General features: G+C 35.5%; 2 pseudogenes; one reads left to right on the top strand and one right to left on the bottom strand.

Annotated features, from left to right (window-relative positions):
- Positions 1–331: 331 nt before the first annotated feature.
- Positions 332–13802, top strand: LOC113086547 (gamma-tubulin complex component 6-like; annotated as a pseudogene).
- Positions 13800–24453, bottom strand: LOC113086546 (DCC-interacting protein 13-beta-like; annotated as a pseudogene).
- Between the last annotated feature and the right edge of the window lie 1267 nt (positions 24454–25720).

Genomic DNA, 25720 nt, shown 5'->3' with positions numbered 1-25720 from the left:
GTGATCGAAACTGAATTTTCAGCATCACTACTCCAGTCTTCAGAGTCACATGATCCTTCTAACAATATACTGATCAGATGTTTAAGAAACTTTTATCTTCATCAGTGTTGAAAGCAGTTGGATATTTTAGTGGAAACTGTAATACACTATCCAGGATTCTTTGATTAATTGAAAAGCAGTACAGCTTTTATAACATTATAAATGTTTTACTGTCACTTCTGATCAATTTAATGTGTCCTTGCTGAAAGTAAATTTTAAAATTAAAGATACATTTTACTGGGTATAATTACAACAATTAATTCCCGTCCATCTCCATCTGTTCATTAAACAGCACTACATCTTCTGGTCGGATGTGCCAGTGCCCAGGATCGCTGTGACGTTTCCCTGCAGGAAGTAGAGGAGATTGAGAGAGACTGTGCGGTGTATCGGACGGATGCAGACCATCGCTAGGCACAGCGCCATCAGCAGGGAGGAGAAGGTACTGCACCGGTCATCATGCTGATTGAATCATTTGTAGAGATGTTTTTGAAATGTTGTATTGTAACTATTGATGTTTTTTTTTTTTTTAGGTTAGCTTATTGTCCAGTATGAATTCAGAGCACTAATGGTGGAGAGTCGAGCGATAGCTGGTTCATTTACCCAGTTTGATCAGGGCACTCTGACCTGGGATGAAATCTGCTTTATTGTTTTGTGTGTCTGTCTCTTTCTTCTACAACTTGTGTTTTGTCAGGCTATGCGGACTGAACAGGCCCGACAGGAGCTCATTAACCAGGTCAGAGTGACAGCGGCCAAGACCCTGGAGAGAATCAGAGGTCAGAAATCTGTGCCTTCAAAACGCACACACACACGCGCGCCTGATGCTGTTAGCAGCTTCTGTCCAGCTACAATAGTCTTCATAGTTCTCTGTCACAAATATCACCCTTCTAAATTATAAAATGAGAAAATGGGACATTCTGTGGGCCTGCAGGTTCACGCTGAGTGAGCCATTTGGGAGTCAAACACATTGCTGATTAGCCGTCATATAGACAGGAACATCTGACATATGTAACAGGGTTTTATTGTTCTCTGTTGAAATATTAAGTGAAATAAAACCATTAACGCCCGGTTTCACAGACGAGGCTTAAGCCTAGTCCCATACTAAAATATAAGTCTGAGCTGTGTCAACTGAAAGAAAACTTGCACTTACTGATCTTAAAATATATCAGTGCCTTTGTCTTCTCTCAAGATGCACAGCAGAAATGTTTTCTAAGGCATGTTTATGAAAAATAACTATGGCCTGATCCTGCCTTAGTTTAAGCCCTGTCTGTGTAACCAGGCCTTAATGTATTTTATTTCATGTAGTTGCCAAGGGATTTTTTTTATATATATATATATATATATATATATATATATATATAATATATATATATATTTTTTTTTTTTTTTTTTAACTAAAACTAAATATACTGAAACCTAATAAAACTATATATAAATGCTAGACAAAAAATAAAAATGATTACAAAAACACAATAAAATGACTACATTTATTAAAAATGACTAAAATACAAGTACTAAAATAAATAAAACTAATATGTAATAAAAAACTATACATAGTTTTAAAAAACAAATACAAATGTCAGAATGATCAAATTGCTCAAATTTCTTATGCACATTTAGATTAAGTACTAAATTAAATAATCTAAAAGTAAAACTCTATAGACATACTGAAAACAAATGACAAAAAATACATTAAAATTGCTTAAAGTACTGAAAAAAAACTACTAAAACACTTTTTTTAGGAAAAATATATTAAATGACTAAGGAAAGTTTTCATTCTTGTTTAATTTATATTAAATACTGAAATAACAGAAACTAACACTGAAATGTGTAATAAAAAGTGTTTTTTTTTTTGTGTATAAGGAGGACACGCAGCTGTTCTCCTCGCAGAGGTCAAGTATTAATTATCAGGACAACTAACGAGAGAGAATTCCTCCCCACAGAGACAGATGAATGGGGCTTCCAGCTGACGCCCCACTGTTCTCGCTCTCGCCCCCTGCAGGTCACCAGGTGTCGCAGCGTCTGGCAGAGGAGGCCCAGAAGAGAGAGCGGTTTGAAGAGCTGAAACAGCAGCTGGAGCTCGACCAGGAGGTGAGGAGCATATTAATAACCCTTCAGGAAAACCATCTTCAGCGGTTCTAACTTGTGTGGATGTGGTTTCAGTGGCGTAGTACTGTGAGACGGAAGCAGCAGGAAGACGATTTCAGCTACGCTCGAGAGCTCAGAGACCGAGAGCAGAGGCTGCAGGCCCTCGAGGAGCAGCTGGAGCGCCGGGCACGGTGGGCGGCATACACTAACCATCCGAAAAAAGAGTGATTGAAGCTGAGGCCGTAGGGCAGTGCAGCAGTGACCGCCCACAGGAAGTTTATTTCCCGTTCATGCATTTGAGCAATTTATTCAGTAAAGCATTCTGAGCCGTGAACCAAAACAAGCAGTTCTAAGATGAATCTTAACACTAAAATATTGGAAGTATTTACGAAAAAAGACAATGGTACGAGATTGTGTACTTTTTTATAAACTGCTCATCCTAGAGCGCGTTGCAAATGACATAATCCAATGAAAACCAGTTGTAAAACTATTGACTAAACTTAATTTGTTATTGATAATATTCAAACATACAAATATAAACAACTTGACTGCGTATCTCGCTTTAAAATTGTTGGTATTACACCTAAAATTTGGCAAATAAAGACTTTTTTTATGTAGTTGAAATTGCACTGAGTTTTAGATTTATATACTGTTGTATCGCCCTCAGATCTCATGGTAGGTCTGTCTTGAAAAGTTCATATTATAAATAAAAATCTGTTTCACTGTGAAGAGAATTAATAGGATTTTTTGCACTGTTACACTTTATAAAAGGACTCAAATATCCAGAGTGATCAAAGCCATTTATTAAATGATGTATTTTCTGTGTTCAGGATGGATCTGATCACTCAGTACAGTCAGTTATCAGAAGCCGCTGCGAGACGAGAGCTCAAAGCCATGTGGAAGGTGCAGAGGATGAAACTCGACGAGCGCAGAGTGAACTTCCTGCAGCAAGAACAACAGAATGTACAGGTCTGATATCATGCTTCAGAGTTTTTTTTGTTTTGTTATATTTATATTTATAGATGTTATTTTTTTATTTATATCTGTTGCTTTTTTTTAATAGATGTTTAGTGCCCATTTAGTTTCTTACTTTGCTATTGTATTAGTGATTTTTAATTTTTACTATTTTGAAGTGATGGATAAAGGGAAATCTTTATCTCTGAGGTGCTATGATTTATGTTCAGGCTCTTCTGGAGAAGTTTCCTTTAGGTCAGGAGGGCCCCCCTCCAGAAATATCCCTAATGCTACAATCCCCACAACTACACTCTGAGGTCTGTGTGTTGTTCTTTAAATATACTCATCTATAACATAATAAATTCAACCTACTCCAATTCTGTTTTAATTGTTTTCATTTTACCTCAGCTCTCTGAGCAGCAGAATCCTCTCACAGAATCATTTGCTCCTCCCTGCTCTCCTGCCATTGGTGATACTCAATCTCATAAATCAGAGGAATCAACGTAGCTGACTTCCTCCCGAAGCCTCCGTACGTCACTGATAGTGGTGCCATGACCCAGGCCCTCCACAACATTGGATCCAACCTCCTGCAATCCCCTCAGAAACCCCACCCACACCAGCCACACCCATTGACCTCCCACATATGCTTTGGTGAAAACGTTTCAGAATCCCTGGAGTCTGTCCCTGTTGCTAATATATATGCACGGGCATCCAAATCCAGCTTCCTACGGGGTCAGTTCACTCCAGAGGTGCCAGCAGGTCAGCCGAAGGCTAGTGTTCATGGACACCCTTCACAGAGCTCTGTGCAGCTGGGAGGCTCGTCTGCCTCAGGGCAGATCAAGGGCCCAATCCGCTCTGAGTCAAACACCCCTGCACAAACCACTCAGGAGCGAACATGTGAGGCAGAGAGCGATAGCCAGTGTACAGAAAAACAACCGACTGGAGATGAGACAGGAACAGAGCCCTCGGCGGCCAGCACAGGTTCAGAGCCAAAGCAAGCCGCCCAAGAGCCAACAGAGGAAGCCAAGTCCTGTGAGAGTGTCAGCCAGCCCTCTCACTGTTCTCAGCCAGAGCAAGAACAATCTGTGTATCTTCTCAGAGGCTTCCATGAGTCAGAGTCCGATTCTGATATGAGAAATAACAGCCGTGATCCTGATCCAGCACTGATCTCATCTTTATCCTCCTCTGATGTCTCTGGCCACGCCTCTGATGCCCATATTAGAGTTGGCGAGCATGTTTCAGTGGTAACCCCTCCTCTTCCCACACCTAACATCCATTGTCACGCATCTGATGCCCATATAAGGGTTGGGGAGTATGTTTCAGAGGTAACCCCTCCTCTTTTCACACCTAACATCCATGGCCACGCCTCTGATGCCCATATAAGGGTTGGGGAGTATGTTTCAGAGGTAACCCCTCCTCTTTTCACACCTAACATCCATGGCCACGCCTCTGATGCCCATATAAGGGTTGGCGAGTATATTTCAGAGGTAACCACTCCTCTTCCCACACCTAACATCCATGGCCACGCCTCTGATGCCCATATAAGGGCTGGGGAGTATGTTTCAGAGGTAACCAGTCCTCTTCCCATACCAAACATCCATGGCCAGGCCTCTGATGCCCTTATAAGGATTGGCGAACATGTTTCTAAGGTTATCACTCCTATTCCCACACCTAACATCCATGGCCACGCATCTGATGCCCATATAGGTGTTGGTGAACATGTTTCTGAGGTGACCAATCCTCTTTCGACACCTAACATCCATGGCCACGCGTCTGACGCCCATATAAGGGTTGGTAAACATGTTTCCGAAGTGACCAATCCCGTTCACATCGCTAATATTCATGGCCACGCCTCTGATGCCCATATAAGGGTTGGTGAACATGTTTCCGAAATGACTAATCCCATCCACACTGCTAATATTCATGGCCACGCCTCTGACGCCCATATAAGGGTTGGTGAACATGTTTCCGAAATGACTAATCCCATCCACACTGCTAATATTCATGGCCACGCCTCTGACGCCCATATAAGGGTTGGTGAAAATGTTTCCGAAGTGACTAATCCTGTTCACACCGCTAATATTCATGGCCACGCCTCTGATGCCCATATAAGGGTTGGTGAACATGTTTCCGAAGTGACCAATCCCGTTCACACCGCTAATATTCATGGCCACGCCTCTGACGCCCATATAAAGGTGGGTGAACATGTTTCAGAAGTTACCAATCCCGTCCACACCGCTAATATTCATGGCCACGCCTCTGACGCCCATATAAGGGTTGGTGAACATGTTTCAGAAGTGACTAATCCCATCCACACCGCTAATATTCATGGCCATGCCTCTGACGCCCATATAAAGGTGGGTGGATTTATGTCAGATGTTGCCTCCTCTCAGCCACGTTGGAGCAAATATGGTCATTCCTCTGACAGCACCCTTAAAGTGGGTTGTGCAATGCCCGATGCTGCCCCATTATACACTCCTCAATCTGGCAGCTCTTTCGGTCATGCATCTGACTCCACATTGACAGTCGGGTGTGTTGTCTCAGGCGTACATCCTCAACCGTCTCCATTGCCTGGCAGTGCGTATGGACATTCCTCACAGTCCACCTTGGGCATCGGGTGTGTGGTTCGTGGGACCACTCGACCCAGTTCTCTTTACAGCGGTGGCTACGGGCATTCGTCAGACTCTGCTCTGGGTATGGGCTGCATGGTTGGTGGGGTGGTGCCAGGGAGTTTGTACGGTGGCAGACCACCATTCAATGCTGACCGAACATCAGAAGATGCAGAGAATCCAGCCAACCATGACATCCAGGGTGAGACTGCTGCTGCTGCAAAAAAAAAAAAAAACTTAACAGCAGGTGCTACGGAATAAATATTTAGCATCTTCAACTACTTTTAAAAACCTTTAGAATTTAAGAATAACTTTGCAAACAAAAAAAAACTATAGAAAATATTAAAAATTATAAGTTATTGACAAAAAAACATGAAGGTAAATTTTTAGCCTATTAACCTGTAGTACCTCTCTTTAAAAAAATGGTTTGTGTGTGTGTGTTTGTGTGTGTTTATATATATATATATATATATATATATATATATATATATATATATATATATTTTTTTTTTTTTTTTTTTTTTTTAGGTCACTTGATTAGGGATGTTAATTTCTGTTATTTTTTCCTAACCGATGCTCGTTAACCGATTATTAACCCGTGAAACGACAAGATTATTTTGAATTAGAATTGAAATATATATTAAATCAAATAAATATTAAATTAAACAGAACATAAGGACTCACATGGTCTTCATATCACATATATATATATATATATATATATATATATATATATATATATATATATATATATATATGTATGTATATATATGTATGTATGTATGTGTGTGTGTGTAACAAATTAATAAAACTAATAAATAGGCCTATACTAGAAATATATTTTTACTAAATAAATAAAAAAAATAGTTTTAGCCTAAATGTATTCATTTTGGCTTGTCGTTTATATTGCTATAACTTCTTAAAGGCTTATTTTTTTTATTATTCTTTTTTTTAAATAGTGTTTAATGAAAGGTAATGTGATGCGACCTTAAATAGCCTATGTTTAAAGTTTATTATAATGTTTGTAAACATTTGAAGTCGGCAATAGGCATATTTCTGAATGAAATAATAAAATGCAACTTATTATAGGTGACTTACATAATTTTTTTTTTTATATGTGTAGCATATTTTAACCATGCAGCAAATATTTTTACATTTTTTTTTGATAAATGAATGAACAAAAAAATAAACAACTTTTTAAACTGTTTAACTGATTCTACTAATCGGTCAAAATTCTTAACGGTGGTTAAAATGAACATCCCTACTTTTGATGTCTGTTTTGATCCACTGGGGTTAATGGTTTCCTATCGTTTGTGTTTGTAATGTTGTAAAGCAGCGCCCCCTAGTGAGCTGTTCTCCCTGGACCAGGGACTGTCTGCCTGGGCTCTGGGACTGGGATTGTCCCCTAAAGAGAGTCCAGAGGATCGTTATCTTCTCAGCCTAGCCTCACAGTACCAAGTGGAGCAGTACCAGGACTCGTACGGCCTGATGAGTGAGTACTGGACCGTCTGCCTCCATCATGAACCACTAGAGCTTTCTTTCTTAGTCAGAAACTGAGAGGTTAGTGTTGTCGTTCCTGCTCTAGCTTCGGCTCCAGACTCTGAGCTGCTGCTGCAGGTGACACGGGGTCCGAACGGCCTTCCTGTAGATCCGTCTCTGCACAGGGCCACTGACATCTCTGCTGTTCAGCTCAATGAGATGATGCCACTTCCTGTTCTCATGAAACACTCCGTTACAACACCACTGATTACACAGTATGTACATTTATTTTCTGATTTAACACATTCTGTATTTGAACTATGCAAATTTGCTTTTAAAATCTCAGCATTTCGTATAAGGCATCCAACTAAATTTAATAAACACTTTATTTTATATATTTTTATTTATACCTTTGGGATGAAGGAGTCCTAGTTGGTTCAGTGCAAAACAAACAGAATGAATTTGTACAGTAAGATTCAAGGACAAATGATTTTTATGAGCCAGTTCTTTGAATTTGTGAGGCAAGTTATTGGTCTGAATCAGGGTTATTGTATTTAACTTAAAGTGAAACTAAGATTAAAACCATTTTTGTTACTTACAATAAATGTTAACTTAAAATATTGAAACAACTTATTTCAGGTAGTTGCAAAGAGAGTATTTCTCTTTTTCATTTAGTTTAACAATGTACTAAAGTTGAAATACAAATGTAAAAAAAATATTTTTATTTATATTTTTTATATTTAAAATAGTACTAATAGTACTTTTACTAAAAGTTTTATATACTATTTATATCTATCTTTATATCTATATTTCTATGTTCAAATCTGTACTTAAATATATAGTATTAATTTATTAATGTATTCATTAAAAAGTAAGGGGAAAAAATCATATATATATATATATATATATATATATATATATATATATATATATATATATTATTATTATAAAAAAAACCATTATCTAATAAAAAAAATGTAAATGAAAAAATATATATAATTGACCAATAAATAAATGTAATGTTTAAAAAAAAATTAGTTACATTGATAATTTGGGGGATAATGTACTCAGGGCTGTTTACATTGCAGCTGAAATATGTTTTTTTGATTAAAATCGAAATCCAAATTGAATTGTGAAATCAGTTCCTAATGCCTCAGGCCTAATGTAAACTGTAAACAACAGAGAAATCCCTTAAAAAAAAACAAAAAACAAGAACAAATACATTTGAATCTCTCTCTCTCTCTTTGTCTATCTCTCTCTCTCTCTCTCTCTCCCTGTGTTTCTCTCTCTGTGTGTGTCTCTCTCTCTCTCTCTCTCTCTCTCTCTCTCTGTGTCTCTCTCTCTCTCTCTCTCCCTGTGTCTCTCTCTCTCTCCCTGTGTCTCTCTCTGTCTCTGTCTCTCTCTCTCTCTCTCTCTGTGTCTCTCTCTGTCTCTGTCTCTGTCTCTCTCTCTCTCTGTGTCTCTCTCTGTCTCTGTCTCTCTCTCTCTCTCTCTCTGTGTCTCTCTCTGTCTCTGTCTCTCTCTCTCTCTCTCTCTCTCTCAGTGTGTCTATGGTAAACAAGGCCGTGGTGGATTATTTCTTCGTGGAGTTGGGTGTGGAGAAGCACTTTGAGACACTCAGGCATTTTCTGTTAATGGAGGATGGAGAGTTTGCCCTCTCTCTCAGCGATCAGCTCTTTGAGAAGGTCTGAACAATTTTTTTTTTCTACAAAACCTGATTAAAAATGACAAATTAAACATTAGAAAGATAACCTGATGCCTCTTGCTGAACTAACCTTGCAGCATAATGAGTTCATGTGATGTATGTATAAAGATACTACTGCAATGCTTATGGTCGTGTTGTGTGTGTTCAGCTGGGCAGTGGTCAGACGCCCGGTGAGCTGCTGACCCCGCTGGTGTTGAACTCCATTCTCAACAAGGCCTTACAGTACAGCGTTCACGGCGACAGCGAGCTGGCGGCTCACTTCACGTTCGCTCTGCGATACCTCCCGGAGATCTTCCATCCTCACGCACCAGACTCGCTGAACTGTCTGGAGCTCCGCTACAAGGTCAAGAGATGCCCACTGTGTTCATTTCTTCAGATCCTGATGTGATATTCTCGTCATCTCTCTCTCGTTCTGTCTGTAGGTGGACTGGCCGGTGAATATCGTCATCACAGACAGCTGTCTGAACAAATACAACAGACTCTTCTCCTTCCTGCTGCAGCTCAAACACATGGTGTGGTCCCTCCGAGACGTCTGGTTTCACCTCAAGAGGACGGGTGAGATGTCGCTCTTTTTTCTGCGTAAAACTATGAAACTCTGCACACAGATAAGTATGTTTTGTGTCCAATTCAGTCTTTAGTCTCATTTGCTGGTTATGAAAATACAGGTGCTGGTCATATAATTAGAATATCATCAAAAAGTTGATTTATTTAACTAATTCGATTCAAAAAGTGAAACTTGTATTATATTCATTCATTACACAAAGACTGATGTATTTCAAATGTTTATTTCTTGTAATTATGATGATTATAACTGAATATTACTTAAGACCAATACAAAGAAAGGATTTTTAGAAATCTTTTAGAAATCAATACTTAGTTGGGGCTCCTTTTGTCTGAATTACTGCAGCAATGCGGCGTGGCATGGAGTCGATCAGTCTGTGGCACTGCTCAGGTGTTATGAGAGCCCAGGTTGCTCTGATAGTGGTCTTCAGCTCTTCTGCATTCTTGGGTCTGGCATATCGCATCTTCCTCTTCACAATACCCCATATATCTTCTATGGGGTTAAGGTCAGAGGAGTTTGTTGGCCAGTTAAGAACATACCATGGTCCTTAAACAAGGTAATGGTAAATTTGGCACTGTGTGCAGGTGCCAAGTCCTGTTGGAAAATGCAATCTGCATCTCCATAAAGTTGGTCAGCAGCAGGAAGCATGAAGTGCTCTAAAACTTCCTGGTATACGTCTGCGTTGACCTTGGACCTCAGAAAACACCTTGGATCAACACCAGCAGATGATATTGAACCCCAAACCATCACTGATTGTGGAAACTTTACACTGGACCTCAAGTGACATGGATTGTGTGCCTCTCCTCTCTTCCTCAAGACTCTGGGACCCTGATTTCCAAAGGAAATGCAAAATTTACTTTCATCAGAGAACATTACTTTGGACCACTCAGCAGCAGTCCAGTCCTTTTTGAAGCGAGACGCTTCTGACGCTGTCTGTTGTTCCAGGAATGCGAAGCTGAAACCCATGTTTTGCATACGTCTGTCTGTAGTGGTTCTTGAAGCACTGACTCCAGCTGCAGTCCACTCTTTGTGAATCTCCCCCACATTTTTGAACGGGTTTTGTTTCACAATCCTTTCCCTTTTTTATGTGTCTTGCCCTCCTTGTGCAAGGTGTCAGTGGTCGTCTTTTGGACAATTGTCAAGTCAGCAGTCTTCCCCATGATTGTGTAGCCTACAGAACTAGACTGAGAGACCATTTAAAGGCTTTGCAGGTGTTTTGAGTTAATTAGCTGATTAGAGTGTGACACCAGGTGTCTTCAATAAGTCAGTTCAACCTTTTCACAATATTCTAATTTTCTGAGATACTGAATTGAACTTTTCCTTTGTTGTCAGTTATAATCATCAAAATTAAAAGATATAAACATTTGAAATATATCAGTCTGTGTGTAGTGGATAAATATAATACACAAGTATCACTTTTTGAATGGAATTTGTGAAATAAATCCACTTTTTGATGATATTCTAATTATATAACCAGCACCTGTATTTACAGTTTTTAAATCAGTCATAATGGTTTCATACAGATCTACATAGGCTTTAAGGCTTGTCCCAAACAGGAGGCTGCAGAATTATAAACATAATCTAAATATATATATATATATATATATATATAAAAATATAAAATTCATTTAGGACAAAATTTAAGGTGTCTTTCATGGGTAACACAATACCAGAATGCATTGCATTGCAAGTGGGAAGACTGCATTTGAAACCAAGTTGGTGGGAAGATTTGAATGAATTGTTTACGTATGTTTTCACAAACATTTTTATTAACATTACATTTATATATTTGGGGGAAAAAAATCTATGAAGCTTCAAAATAATATAGAAAAATAGTACTATATATAAATATAAATAACTTGTACATCAAAAATAAATCACAAAAAAAGAAAATGCCTTAACTCAAAAATGACAATTACAATTTTTGTAATTGTGCTTGGTTTAATTTAATTGTAAATTACACCGACCTGGTTCTTGAACCGTTTTACATGGACATGTCCTCCTCGTGTGTCTCAGCGCTGGTGAAAGGTGCCGGTCGCTCCGCTCAGTTTCATCAGCTGCAGCTCTACAGACACGAGATGCAGCACTTTGTGAAGGTGATCCAGGGCTACATCGCTAACCAGATCCTTCAGGTGTCCTGGAGCGAGTTCACACACAAACTGAGCAGCGCCAACGACCTGGACGCGATCCACCGCACACACGCCGAATACCTCAACAGAGCCATCTTCAGGTGAGGACACACTCATGACACATTCACTGTTCGTTTACAGATATCTACAGCAGGAGATGAAGCTGGGATGGGTTTTTTTTTACTCTCTCAGGGGTTTGCTGACGGAGAAAGCTGCCCCGGTCATGAACATCATCCACAGCATCTTTAGTCTGATCCTGAAGTTTCGCGGCCAGCTGATTGCGCAGCCGTGGGAGCTCCAGCAGGGGGAGCCGGTGCATCCCAGTTTCATTGCCATGCAGCAGTCCTACAACACCTTCAAATACTACTCCCGCTTCCTGTTCAAAGGTGAGCTGCTCCTGACCCGAATGATCATAGTTCTGTGACTGAACGATAAGATAAGAGCGTCACACACCTGCCCGTCCAGATACTGACAGATGTGTGCCTATACAGTCACCACAACCTGATATCAACTATATACAGCAATATTTATACATATAATACATATACGTATAATAATACATATAATAATATTATACATTTTTCCTTTTTTTGTTGTTGTTGTACCAAGTAGATTTAAAAAGCAAAGAAAAATCTTTGAAAGCTCTATAGAAAAGATAAAGTATTAAAATATAGAAATATTTTTATTTCTATTAAAATATTTATAGAAACATTTTCTTAGCATTAAAAAATATATTTTATATACATTCATATTATACACACACAGACACATATTAGGGCTGTCAAATGATTAATCGTGATTAAAGGCATCCAAAATAAAAGTTTTTGTTTCCATAATACATAATGTAATTATATGTAATACATAATGTATATGTGTGTATATTAATGCATATATAATTACAAACACAGGCATGTATATATTTAAGAAAATGTTTTTTATATATTTAATAGATAGTATAAAATATAAGAATATAAATGTATATACATGTAAATAATTTCTAAATATATACTGTATGTGTATATTTATATACACATAATAAATAGGCAGTTAACATACATATATTATGTAAACAACAACTTTTATTTTAAATGCAATTAAAAGCGTTAATATACGCTTTATATATCGTTTATAGATAGATAAACACATACACACTAAATATTTTTAACAGAACTTTTCTTAACATCAAAAGTATATGTTTTATATTTACTGATGGGTTTCTTTTACGGTTCCATGAAAAAAAAAAAAAAAGAAACTGTCAAACCTAATTTATTAGCATTTAATTTATTAGCATGATCTGTGATTAATTCCTGTCTATAACTGTTAATTCATACCCTTTTTCTTGAATAGCCTGGCAATCTGTGCAGAACATTACAACAGATTTATCATTTTCAGCCCATCCACACTGAGCATCTCATTTATAATTCAGACTTGTAAAATCAATTGGCATCTTTTTTTGTGGAGAATTAAACCACCAACCACATGACACTCTCTCTTTATTACTGCTGTCATATGCTCAATAAAAGCAGCCGCTGTGAAACTAACCAGACGGTGCAGTCTTTGAAAAACCTGGCTAAATAAATACTGCATTGTTGCCAACAAAGTCATCACAAATGCAGCTTGTTCAGAGATTCATGCCCGCCAAATGTAGCATCAGGATGCTCAGACCTGTAATGAAACGGCTCTAAAGGATCTATATCCTACTCCTCTGTAGTATTTTATCTGTTCTTGAACTCTTTTATTAATGTCAGTCAAGAGTTCTTGTATACAGCAACTTAGTTTTACATCATCACTACTGAACAAGTCTGTAAATTTGAACAGTCATATTTTAATAGTAGTTCAAATTACTGTTTATAAAGAGGCTGTTTTACAGTTTAAAATCATTTTAAAAAAAGAGCATTAAAAAATAAATGTTGAATGACTGTATTTATGCTTGTATTTTCTGCAGTGGTGACCAAACTGGTGGATAAAGGTTATCAGCCCCATCTGGAGGACTTCCTGTTGCGGATCAACCTCAATAACTACTACAAAGACTCTTGAGTGACCTCTGACCTGCTGCTTTAGTGTCGTGTCAGTGTGTCTATAACCATCGACCACGATTGCTCGTAGCTGTTTTTCAGTGACAAACTCAAATCTGTTTTGCTCTGTAGTGATGCTGTTCAGTGTTTCCTGTCGTGATGTGTGCACAGATGCTTTTCTCCACACAGGCTATGAGATGTGTAAAATAAACTATTTAATTTTCAGATTTTGTTCTCAGGACTCATAAAGGAAGCTAGAAATGGTCACAAAGTAAACAACTTTCAGGAACTTGGATTTCAACAGTTAAACCCTTCAGTTCTAGCCTGACTACGTCAGACTTCCTACTTCCGCTCAATTTCATTTCGCTTCTGTCTACGAAGCAAAGTGAAGTAGCAGAGTCTGGTATTACCAGGCTACTTCAGTTCACAAATGACTGCAGATCTGTTCTGATGAAGAAACAAACTCATCTACATTTTGGATCTCCTGAAGGTGAACACATTTTCAGCAAATTTTCATTTCTGGGAAAACTATCCATTAACATTTGTTCATACATTTGAAATTTTACCAAAAACGCCACAAAAGTATTTTCCTAAGCAGTATTAGCATTCATTAATGCATATTTTAAAACTGCATACTAAATCATTGCTAGTATGCAAATTGGTTTTCACACAGGCTTTGCAAGACGTAATTATAAACAGCATCACGATTAAAGTGTAATGGCAGCTTGATGCTTATGAAAATCGGCATTTAACATTTCAGATGCAACAGGAAGAAAGAAAGTGCAAATGTTCAGGTTTGATGGAGGTGATAACGAAGTGTGAGATATCTAAACCTTTCCTGTATCATAATCAACAGAATAAACTATAATTTAAAAAGCTAAAACAACATCTGACATTAGGAAATGATTTTAAACTCTAATGAAGTGTAAATGACAATCACATTGCTAACTGAATCAATAAAAGACTCTTTCCTTAAAGTGACAGTACACCCAAAAATAAAATCAACCCTTGAGTTGCTCTTTTCCACACAATTAAACTGAAACAGAAACTGTGTACAGCACTCAAGCTCTATATTCAGAGTCATGCAGTACCCCTGACTGAGCCTCTGTCATTCGCTGAGGAAACTAAGAAATGTTCAGTTTTGGGTGAATTATTCCTTGAACTTGTAAAACCATGTCTAATGTGTTTAAACTGAAAGGTTAAAAGAAGCCTTTATCCTTCATCAGGAGCATCTAAAACTAGGTAAGTGCTAAACAAATGAGCGCGTTCACTCGATCACCTGTTGTCTTTCCTTCAGTAGTCTGTCTGGAGCTGCGAGGAGTGTGTGTGTGTGTGTGTGTGTGTGTTCAGATCAGGCCTCTTACTCCAGCTTGTCTGGTCCGGCATCGACTTCATGAGCTGAGCCAGAGCTTCAGGGTCCTGACCAAGAGTTGGTGTTCAAGTCATGAAAATCACAAGGGGAAAATAAAATAATATATTATATTTCTATATTATTATACTAATATATTCTTAATTTTGAATATAAATATATTTAAAATGTATTCTAAACATTTAATACTTAAAAAAACTACATGTATAATATTTGTATTATTTAGTATAGTATTGCTATTGATATGTTTTCACAGTGATATTTTACAGATTATATTTTATGCAAATATATAAGGCCTTTCAAATCAATTAATCTTATCCAAAATAAATATTTGTGTTTATGTGATATGTTTGTGTATTGTGTGTGTGTGTGTGTGTGTGTGTGTGTAATATATATATATATATACACATTTCTTAAATACAGTACACAAACATATCACATAAACACAAACATTTATTTTGGATAATATTAATTGTGATTTATTGATTTATGTATGTATTTGTGTTGTATATGTTAGCAGTCTATATTATTTCCAAAATATAATATAATAAAGAAAGCAGCACATTCCAGACATTAAATTGGCTGATTGTAATCTCTGAACATCAGATGTTGTGGTTTTACCTTCTTTGCGTCCGAGATCTCCTTCCCCAGGTTTATCGTATAACAAATCTGAGGAGAAACAGCAGATAATCAGGCACTTATGTGATATTTAATATGCGATGTAAGCGTTATGGTCTATGATTTCAGACGGACCTTCTCTCCTTCAGTGTTGCTCTCAAACGTGAAGACGCTGAAGGAGGGCTGATGACTCCAGTCGCTCCCCTGAAGGACAAACCCCATCAGCCTGCTGTTCTCCTGATGGGCAGCAAACTGAGTCACATCCTTCAGCTGGAACTGACACACACTGAGATGTTTCTGCTGTTGAGCAGAGATGCCATCGCTGATGTTTGTCTTCAGTGGCCGCAGTCTTATTAATAAATCAACTCTTACACTGATTTTGGTGACTTGTGTCTGTGGATCGATCAATCTGTTGAGAGACACAAAAACATTTTCCATCCTGCATAAATCTAAAGGTGTGAAACAGAGTCCGGGTCAGAGGTGAGACAGCGGACGCACCTGATGCAGGTACTGGTGACCATCAGGTGGGTTTCACTCGTTTTGAAGATGTTGTGACTGGCCCGAACGGCCATCGAACCCAAAAAATAAAAGGAAAAGGAGAAATTATATTTTGCAAAAAGATTGTCCTATTTTAGGAACATAATGTGTAATAACCACATTTCTCACCACATATTTATATATGTTTGTGTGAATGTGTGTGTGCGTAAATATATGTGTATATACACATTACTAAATATATTCTAATTGCTATGTATAATATAATATACTAATATATTCTAAATTAAATATTTGTAAAAATCTGTTTACATACATACATACATATGTATTAATATTCACGTTTATCGATTATTTATTATAATATATTACACTAAAATATTCTTAACTTTTTATTAGTAACATTGCTTTTACTTTAATTTTTCTATTATTATGAAATTTATATATGCTATTTAAAATATAGAAAAGGTATAAAAAGTAAACAAAAATATTTACAATACTTTTATTGTAAATTAAGTTATTTACTTAATGCTCACATTATTTTATATATATATTTTTTATTATAATTTATTTTTTTATTATAAATATGTTAAAAAAATATAAACATATACATTTACCAAACATGTAACAATTAATAGACAAAGATAGACTAATAATAATGGTAAAAAAAAATAAAAAATTATTAAATGAATAAATTACTGTATTTAGCAGACAATTTTATCCAAAGTGACTTTTATTGCAATCAGGCTAACAATTTTCTCCTAACATGTGTTCCCTGGGATTCGAACCCCAAACTTTGCACTTGAACTACAGGAACATATACACACACATATAAAATGTAGAAAATGCATATCAAATATGTAAATATATGTAAAACATAGAAGAATGTATAGTACATAAAATAATTCAATCATTAAAATTACTTCATCTAATAAAAATATATATATGTGTGTGTGTGTGTGTGTGTGTGATTACATAAAATAAAAAAGCAGTACTTCTCTTTGCTAGTGATTTATTTACTTCCCCAGTGTGTGGAGTTGAAACAGGCTCGTTTTACCGTGTGTGTCTGAATCATCATCATCATCATCCTCTTCCTCCGTCTCACTAAAGGGGTTTGTGCGTCTGACAGAAAACAAACGGTTAAAACAGAGCAGAGCTTTGAAACACACAAACTGATCGGTTTATATAAACACTTCACAAAAGGCCAAACTGTTTCTCATAAAGTCTTCATGTGTTCAGGTGGTGTTTGACCTGTGACCTCGCTCCAGCTCGGTTCTGGTCCAGGAACTCAGCACAATGTCAAACTGGATTGGTGTTCCTGGGACGATCAGATCCTCAGGCTCGAGGGGTTTCTGAGGCTCTCTGGAGGAAACACCGCCTGGTTTCACTCTATGGAGGAGAAAAACAATGGATTTTAAACAGTGGCTCATAAAGATCTATTAAAAGTTTTGAATAAACTATAAATGCATGAATGTTTAATCATCATGAAATATTAGTACCGGTCGGGGTTAGGAGAACCCTCTGCTCGCTTCCCAAATCTGGTGATGGGCGTCACAGCCTGCAGAGCCGTCTGATGCAACCTGATCGCCACGGCCTGAAGACACACACACACACACACACATGGATTCACTCAGTGCATATATATATATATATATATATATATAAGTGTGTATTTGTATGTATATATATTAGTGGTGGGCCGTTATCGCCGTTAACGTGCTGCGTTAACGCGAGACTCTTATCGGGCGATAAAAAAATATCGCCGTTAATCTATTCTCAAAGTTGGATTGGGAGCTGGGTCTATACTAAGCAAGCTATGATTACTTTCACCTTGATATTTTATATAACTGACTGATAAAAGGACAGCCTAAAAAGATGCTAAAAACAGTTGACGGGCCACTGCTGCGTATCGTCACGAAAGCTTATCTTTCTCACGTGTTGTTAAGCCGTACCGCTTGTCGATTCAAACATCCAAAAACTAGACGCGGAAAAGCTGAACAGAGTAGCGCGTGCCGTTAGGTGCGCACGAGAGAGAGAGACGCGTATCACGGACAGCGACACTGAACCGAGCTCTCTTCTGCGAAGTTCACCTATAAGTTCCTCCTGCATCCGAACGAACAATTGCAAATCGCAGTTTGAACAAACAAAAAGATGTGAAAGAGCCCAATTAAACACCACGGTGTTCTGGTGTTCAGGGCTCGCGCAGAGAAAGGCGTTTCAAAACACTTGAACATGCTTATTTTTGCTCTTGTGCCGACAAATACATACAAAATATGTCAAAATATCCACCTTGGAAATTATGCTCGAAAAAAACTGTAAGTTATTTCTTAAGTGAAAGTAAACAGTTGAGGAAAAAATGGGATGTGTATTATATTGGATGCGTTCATGGTCTCTTAAAGGGACCGCGCCTAATTTAGCTACTGGCTGCTGTTATGTTAATCCTAGAAAATGAAAATCACTCACTGCTCTTGACTGAATTTCTTTGTAGTTTTAACAGTCAAACCAAAAATTATTCAGAAACCAGATATAATTTTTGATATATATAGCAAAACTGTAATAATGTGAGAAATGTTGAAGGTGTCTGAATAAATGTGGGTTTGATTGTATATTTCATTTTTACATTGAAGACTATCCAGTGCTATTATTTGGTTTCTGTACCTTGACACCTACAAACTTGGAAAAAAAAACTTAAACATTGGTGTGAAACAGGTGTTAGGTTGATTGCACCTTGTGCAATGTGGAATTAGTCTACATCTTTTTCAAGCACTTTGTGATCCATTTTGGAAACAGGAGATGAGCCCATTTTCTAATTCACCTCCTAGCTTGATAAACCCCTTCTCAAAGACTTACTGTTTGTCAATTTTATTTGGGTAACACATATTCTGAATGCCTTCGGCAGAATTCGAATGAGCCATTTTAATCTAGATTAATCTAGATTAATCTAGATTAATTTCAAGATCACAGTGAGATTAATCTAGATTAAAAAAATTAATCTATGCCCACCTCTAATATATATATATATATGCCTTCTGTCACATATATATATAATATTCAATAATATAGAATTTTATATATAGGTTATTTATTACATAAACATAAATCCAATATTTAATAATATTCATTATTTAGTTTTGTTTTTTTAATGTCACCAGACCCGTCTTACTGCAGGACACAGAGAGTTCAATGTTAAACTCGAGACGTGCACACAAATAACACTTACATTGAGGCATAAAGTCATGAGAGGTCATGCATCAGTGATGTTGTTTGTCAAAATGTCATTTTGCATTATTGAGACACTGTTTTCCAAATGAATGTTGTTCAGTGCTTTGACGCAATGTATTTTGTTTAAAGTGCTATATAAATAAAGGTGATTGATTGATTGATTGATTGATGTTGTGAGACACACTACCTTGAACGTCTTATTGCTTTATTGCTTTTAAAAAGCAGCTGTAACAATGTGATATTAGGACGTGACTGAAGAATCCATATATATATAACTATTATTCTAAAAGATACAAAGCAAATAAAATAGCATTTTTTTAATTATTTTTTTTTATATGAAATATAAATATAATGATTATTTTATTTAAAAAATATGTATCTTTTTTTTGTCTGCTTACAATTTAATGACAAAAAACACACCAATGTTTAAGAAATAACAATTAATATTAAAATAAATAGCAGTATTAATATAAAAAAAGCATACAAAATATTGTAAATTAAAATGTTTAAAGAGTATTATAATAATGTTATTATTCTAAATAAACCTATTTATTTTTAAATGCGTCTACTTGAGATTTTATATGCTTTTCTAGAAATAATATATCCTTTTTTTTAATGTATTAAAAATATTCCTATTAACCTAAAAGCAAACAAAGTAGCATTTTTATGTGATTTTTAATAAGCAATACAAATAATATACTATTTGTTGTTATTAAAAATACAATCTTTTTTACATTTGTCTACTGAGAAGTTAATATGATGAATAACTAACTGAACTTTAAATATCAATATTAATCTTAAAAAACAAACAAGCAACAAACTGAAAGTTTTTCCTGAAAGTGTAGTGTAAAATAAATAAATACTATTGGTTTAAGATAAATAGTATAATAACATTATTATTAAAACAAAATTATTTTGACTTTTTTTTAAGTATAATATGGTGTTTCAAAAATAACTGAATATTAAAATAAATACAAAAGACAATAATAATCATAAGTAAAATTAATAATAATCCAAAACCACAACAAATAAAATTATAGTTTTTCCTTTGTTATTTTAAAAATAAAATAATTTTATCATTAGAAATACAATAATTTATTTTTACATTTGTTTACTTTAAACAAGATTAAAACATACTAATATTCAATAAATAACTGGATTAATATCCAGTTTATATTAATAATATTCATATTAAAATGTATATAAATAATACTATTAACAATATTACTAAATGCCAAGCAAATAGTATTTTTGAAATAATTATTTCAATATCATATCAAATATTTTTTAACTAATTTGTCACTGAATTCAATTAAATCATGAAGTATATTGTCACTGACCAGCATTTTGGAGAATATGAACTACTTCTTCATACAGCCCACCGCTAGACCACATGCATAAACTGAAGTGTGTTCCCGAGTGTGCATCCAGTATATTATTTGATATTCACAAAAGCTTTCAAATCTAGCTGCTCTGTGAAAGAGTGAAGCAGTGATTGCGTCTCTCACCACCTCAGCTTTTATCTGTCCACACACACACACACACACACACACACATTTAACAGCTCACTGCTGGATTCTGATTGATGCCAGCAGACACATCTGATCAATATTTACCTTTTCATTTTCTCTCTTCTTAGGTAAACGACTATATTTCACCATGGCAGCTTCATGTTCTGGAGAGACACAGAGACACAGAAAGAGGTGAAAGTGGTTTTCATTTAGCACAGAACTGTTTTTCTTTCATCCATTATTAATAAAGAGATATTCTTAACCTCATACCATCACTGGCGATGCTGAATATCTCCTTCAGTGTGCTGATCTCTAAAAACAAACGTCACAGCACTTTAAAATATCTGATTACCTGATACTCAGGGATCTTATCATTAAAAACAGGAATTTTACCTTTGACAATAATAAAAAATGCATACATTCACTGTATAAAAAGCCTTAAAAGAATTTAAAAAAGAGCCTTAAAGGTACAGTAACACAAGCATTTAAACAAAGATTGTGATTAGGAGTGATTTGAGGAATATAAAAATAACAATTCATATTTCTATAAATATGAATATTAATCAAAAGGATAACAAACTGATTATTTTAATAGGTGATATAAATGTTAAAACATTTTTATTATTAAAAAAGCAATTTGATCTGTTTACTTAGAATGTAATCAATGTTCAAGAAACTTAATTATGTAAATTAATTATATAATAGACAAAATATATTTATTATAATATAAATAAATATTATATATTTTATTATTATTAAAAAATAATTTTTAACTGTCTGCTTGAAATTTAATATGATGTTGATTTGAACAAAGATTAATATTAATCTATATACACAAGTTAATTAAATAGTTTATTATTATTATTATTATCATCATTATTATTTACACTTTTAAAAAATTAACTAAATATTTATGTAAACATTCTAAAAAGAATAAAACTAAAATTGGATCTAAGAATCTTGAAGGTACAGTAACAAACATTTAAACATCAGAGAGAATTACAAAAAAACAAACATTCTATAAATTCTATAAATGAATGAATAATAAAACAAAATGAAAGCAGATGATCTTTAAGGTGAGTGTTGTACAAGTAAGGTCCTTCTCTCTGAAATGCACCATGGGAAACACCATCCTGTCTGCAATCTGTGTGGCCAGGTCAGCTTGCAGAGAGTTCAGCTAGTGAGATAACAGTAATGTTTTAATAGTTATGTTATTCAAATATTGTTGTGTTGACAGAATAAGAAAATGTAGATGTCACACTGTGTTCAAGCTGCTTTGATCTAAAGTCTGCAGTGTAAGGCAAGTGATGAAGGTCATGTGATCATGGCAAATATCAGACAATCTAGAAGAGAGAACACCTGCCACACAACTGATGGTCTCGCTCTGACCGAGAGACCCTGCGGTCACACACACACACACACACACACACACACACACACACTGCAGGCATCTTCTCACCTCTTCCACGCTTCCGGCAAAGTGCTGTAAAGGGTTGATCACCTCTGAAGAATCAGAGCTTGTTTTATAATAACACAAATAACACAATTAGAATGCATATGTTGTGGGATCTTTGTGAGAAAACAAGCTTCTTAAAGGGGATAATTTTATTGCTTTTATTATATAAACTTATTACAATTTTTTATTGCATTTTATTTAAAACTGTAAATTGATTTTTTTTTTAACATACATATACATACATATATATATATATATATATATTCACCAAAAAATAAATTATTATATGAAAACTGAATATATAAATGGTGAAAATAAAGATTTATATCTAACAAATATATGACTATACAATCAAGGTTTATAACTATTCATATATATAACTACATGTTTACATGTTTAGGATTTATAACTATATATTCAGAATTATAACTATACTGTATATCTGGATTTACATTTATATTTTCAGATTAATAATTACATATTAAGATGGACGTACATTCAGATCTTTAAAAAAGTTTAAATTCAGATTTACATCTATATATGCACGATTTAAACGTATATACGGAGACCTAAAACTGTATACATTCAGAATTAAACACACACACATACACACACACACATATATATATATATTCAGTTTGATAGTTACATTCAAATTTATATAAATATTAAAATGTATAGCTACATATTTAGAATTATAACTTTATATTCAGGTAATCAAACATATTAAGATTTCATCTAATAATAAAAAAAAAGATTTCATATAATTATTTTCTCTGTTTATAATATAGAAATACATTTAAAGACAACAAAACACTCAAATTATTCATTTAACATTCATAATGTTCTGTATTTCCAAGTACATGAATGTAGGACGGGACTTTATACTTTGGAATTTGATTGGACTGTAAATGTTATGTTATGATACTATTGGTTATCATTATTTTCCACACCCCTGTGGCCCGGGTGACATCATCAGAAAAGAAAATTTGTTTCACATGTGAAGAAAGTTAGACTATGAAAATCCTATAGAAAGACTATGAAAACAAACTTTTAGCTTTAAAATAGCATGCACTGATAATTTGTGCACAACAAACTGAACATTTATTTAGAAATACAGACAACTTTACTGATGAAGTCAATGTGGAAATGTGTGTTGTGTGTGTACCTGTGCTGGAGCAGCTGGTCTGTGTAAGTTAGTGAGTGTGCCTGCATCCTCTTCAAACACACTGAGCAAGGACCGCGTCTGCAAACACAAACGCCAATGAGCACAAGACGCACACAATTCTCCATATACACAGTGTCAGATGTGCTAAATGAACCCAACAAGCATTCGTGCAGAGTGAAGCATGCTGGGTGTGTTCTGTCAGCGATCAGGACAGACTTCTGGGTGTGTTTCCAATGCAAACAAAGTGAACGGCCAGGTGTGCATTGCATTATAGGGTATAACTGCATATAAAGTAAATCATTAAGCTATGAAATAACATGCAAATTACTTGGCCTAATTATGACGTTTGCATAGCCAGTAATAATCAAAACCTGTTGCAAGACAATGCAATGCATGAAACAATGTTTTTTTGTGTGTTTCACTTGATGCCTCAGACCTGTCAGTTGCAGAGTAGAAACTGAATAGCATTTGTTGTTGTTTCTGACCTGACGTTGATGTCTCAGATTTGATATTAATATCTGATTCATCTGGTCTAATGAATCAGTATCAGACTTCAGTGGGTTGGACCACCTAAACAACACCTTATCAAGGCCCCTTCATTCACAACTCCACTACTAGCAACATATTTACAACCTTAAAGCGTCAGACGCGCGTTTGTAGCATCAGATACACGTATGTTTGACGCGCGTCTCTCATATTTATAAACATATCAACAAATGTGCAGGATGCGTCTCGTCTATGGCGCTTATCTGAGATTAAAAAAAAAAAGCTATTAAAATGAATCATACATGCAATTGTGTGAACTAAACAAGCTGAGGTTACTCTCCGCTTAATCTTACCTAAAACGATATTTTATTTAGATTAGCTGGCACATAACATTACGCGCTGTGCGTCATCAGTTTTGCAACGCTAAGCGCACAAAACCATACAGTTATAAGTACTAAAGCATTGAAACAAAAGTCATGTAAAATTATTTTTACCTTCGGACTGTCTTGCAAAGCCTCCTTGAGTAATAATTTGTGGTGTACGGCCGGCATCCTTCGTGTCGGAGACGATAGGAACGGAATACAAGGATGAGGACTACATTTCCCAGCATGCAGCTGCTCAGAGACAATCCGGAACTGCTTTGGTTGCATGCTGGGAAATGAAGTCCTATTTAGTTAGAATTTAACCTGCTGCAAAATACGAATAAATAAAGCACCATAACTGATCCTGTAAAAAGCATTTTGTCGTTAAAAAGGATGCGGAACTCAAATCATATATAATATCTCATAAGGAAAGATAAAGTGTTGTTTTGTCTTTGGTGGTGGAAAGCTTGCCAACTTCTATCCAACAATACCCTCTGCTGGACTACACTGGCATATTGTTACCATTCAAAATTAGCATGTTCATTCGTTGGTTAATCTTATATAATAATTTGTTTGTGCATATATAAGTATATATATGTGTGTGTGTGTGTGTGTGTGGATCCATCTCTGCATCATGTGACACAGGGCATAAGGAAGTTCTGGAGACTCGAGTGGCCCCTGAGCAGCTCCTGAGAGTCTCCTGCTGCTGTCATAACAAATATCTCTTTGTTAACGCCTCAAGGTTGATCACTCGTGATCCCAGACAGTCAATGAAACTCAGAAACCAACATCTGTGCATCCTTCATTTGTCATCAGCCTGAACAATATATAACTAGATCTATTAAAAACGGAAACAGACAGGCAGATATACAGACAGACTTGAACTGGCCTTACTTTGTTCAGAGTCCTTGTGTTGATGTCGTTGAGTGTCTGTATTAAGTTTCTCTCCAGGGCTGAGCGGTTTTATGGATAAAACAGAGATATATTTTAGCAGAGACTGACTGATGTTTATTACCCAGAAAATAAAGCGCACTTGCGTGTGGGGACGGTTGTTTTTGGCATGACACTTGTTTACTAAACTGCTTTTGGCATGTCATTTTTTCAGGATTTCTGTGGTATTCAGGTCAGATTTTATGAGCCAGACACAGAGTATAAATATTTATGTATTTATTTATTTATTTATTGTACTTGCATTATTTTAAAATAAATAAATCATTTGAGAACATAGTTAGAATTGTCACCTTATGAAACTTCCTATCACAAAAACATCAAGTGATTTTGTACATCATATATTGTTTCGATGACAATATAACATGGCATATGTGTCATAGACTTCTGTAAAGAAAAAATACTTAGGCATCTTAGATAAACCTTATTATTTTTTCAAATCCATTTGTATTATTTTAGAATCCATTTTATTAACAACTGTTTCATTATTTCTTGCTTGCTTTTTACT

Source organism: Carassius auratus, unplaced genomic scaffold (assembly GCF_003368295.1).
Source record: "Carassius auratus strain Wakin unplaced genomic scaffold, ASM336829v1 scaf_tig00043299, whole genome shotgun sequence".
In the NCBI taxonomy this organism is placed as follows: Eukaryota; Metazoa; Chordata; class Actinopteri; order Cypriniformes; family Cyprinidae; genus Carassius; species Carassius auratus.
Note: the sequence above shows the minus strand (reverse complement) of the source record. Positions and strands in the feature narration are given on the sequence as shown.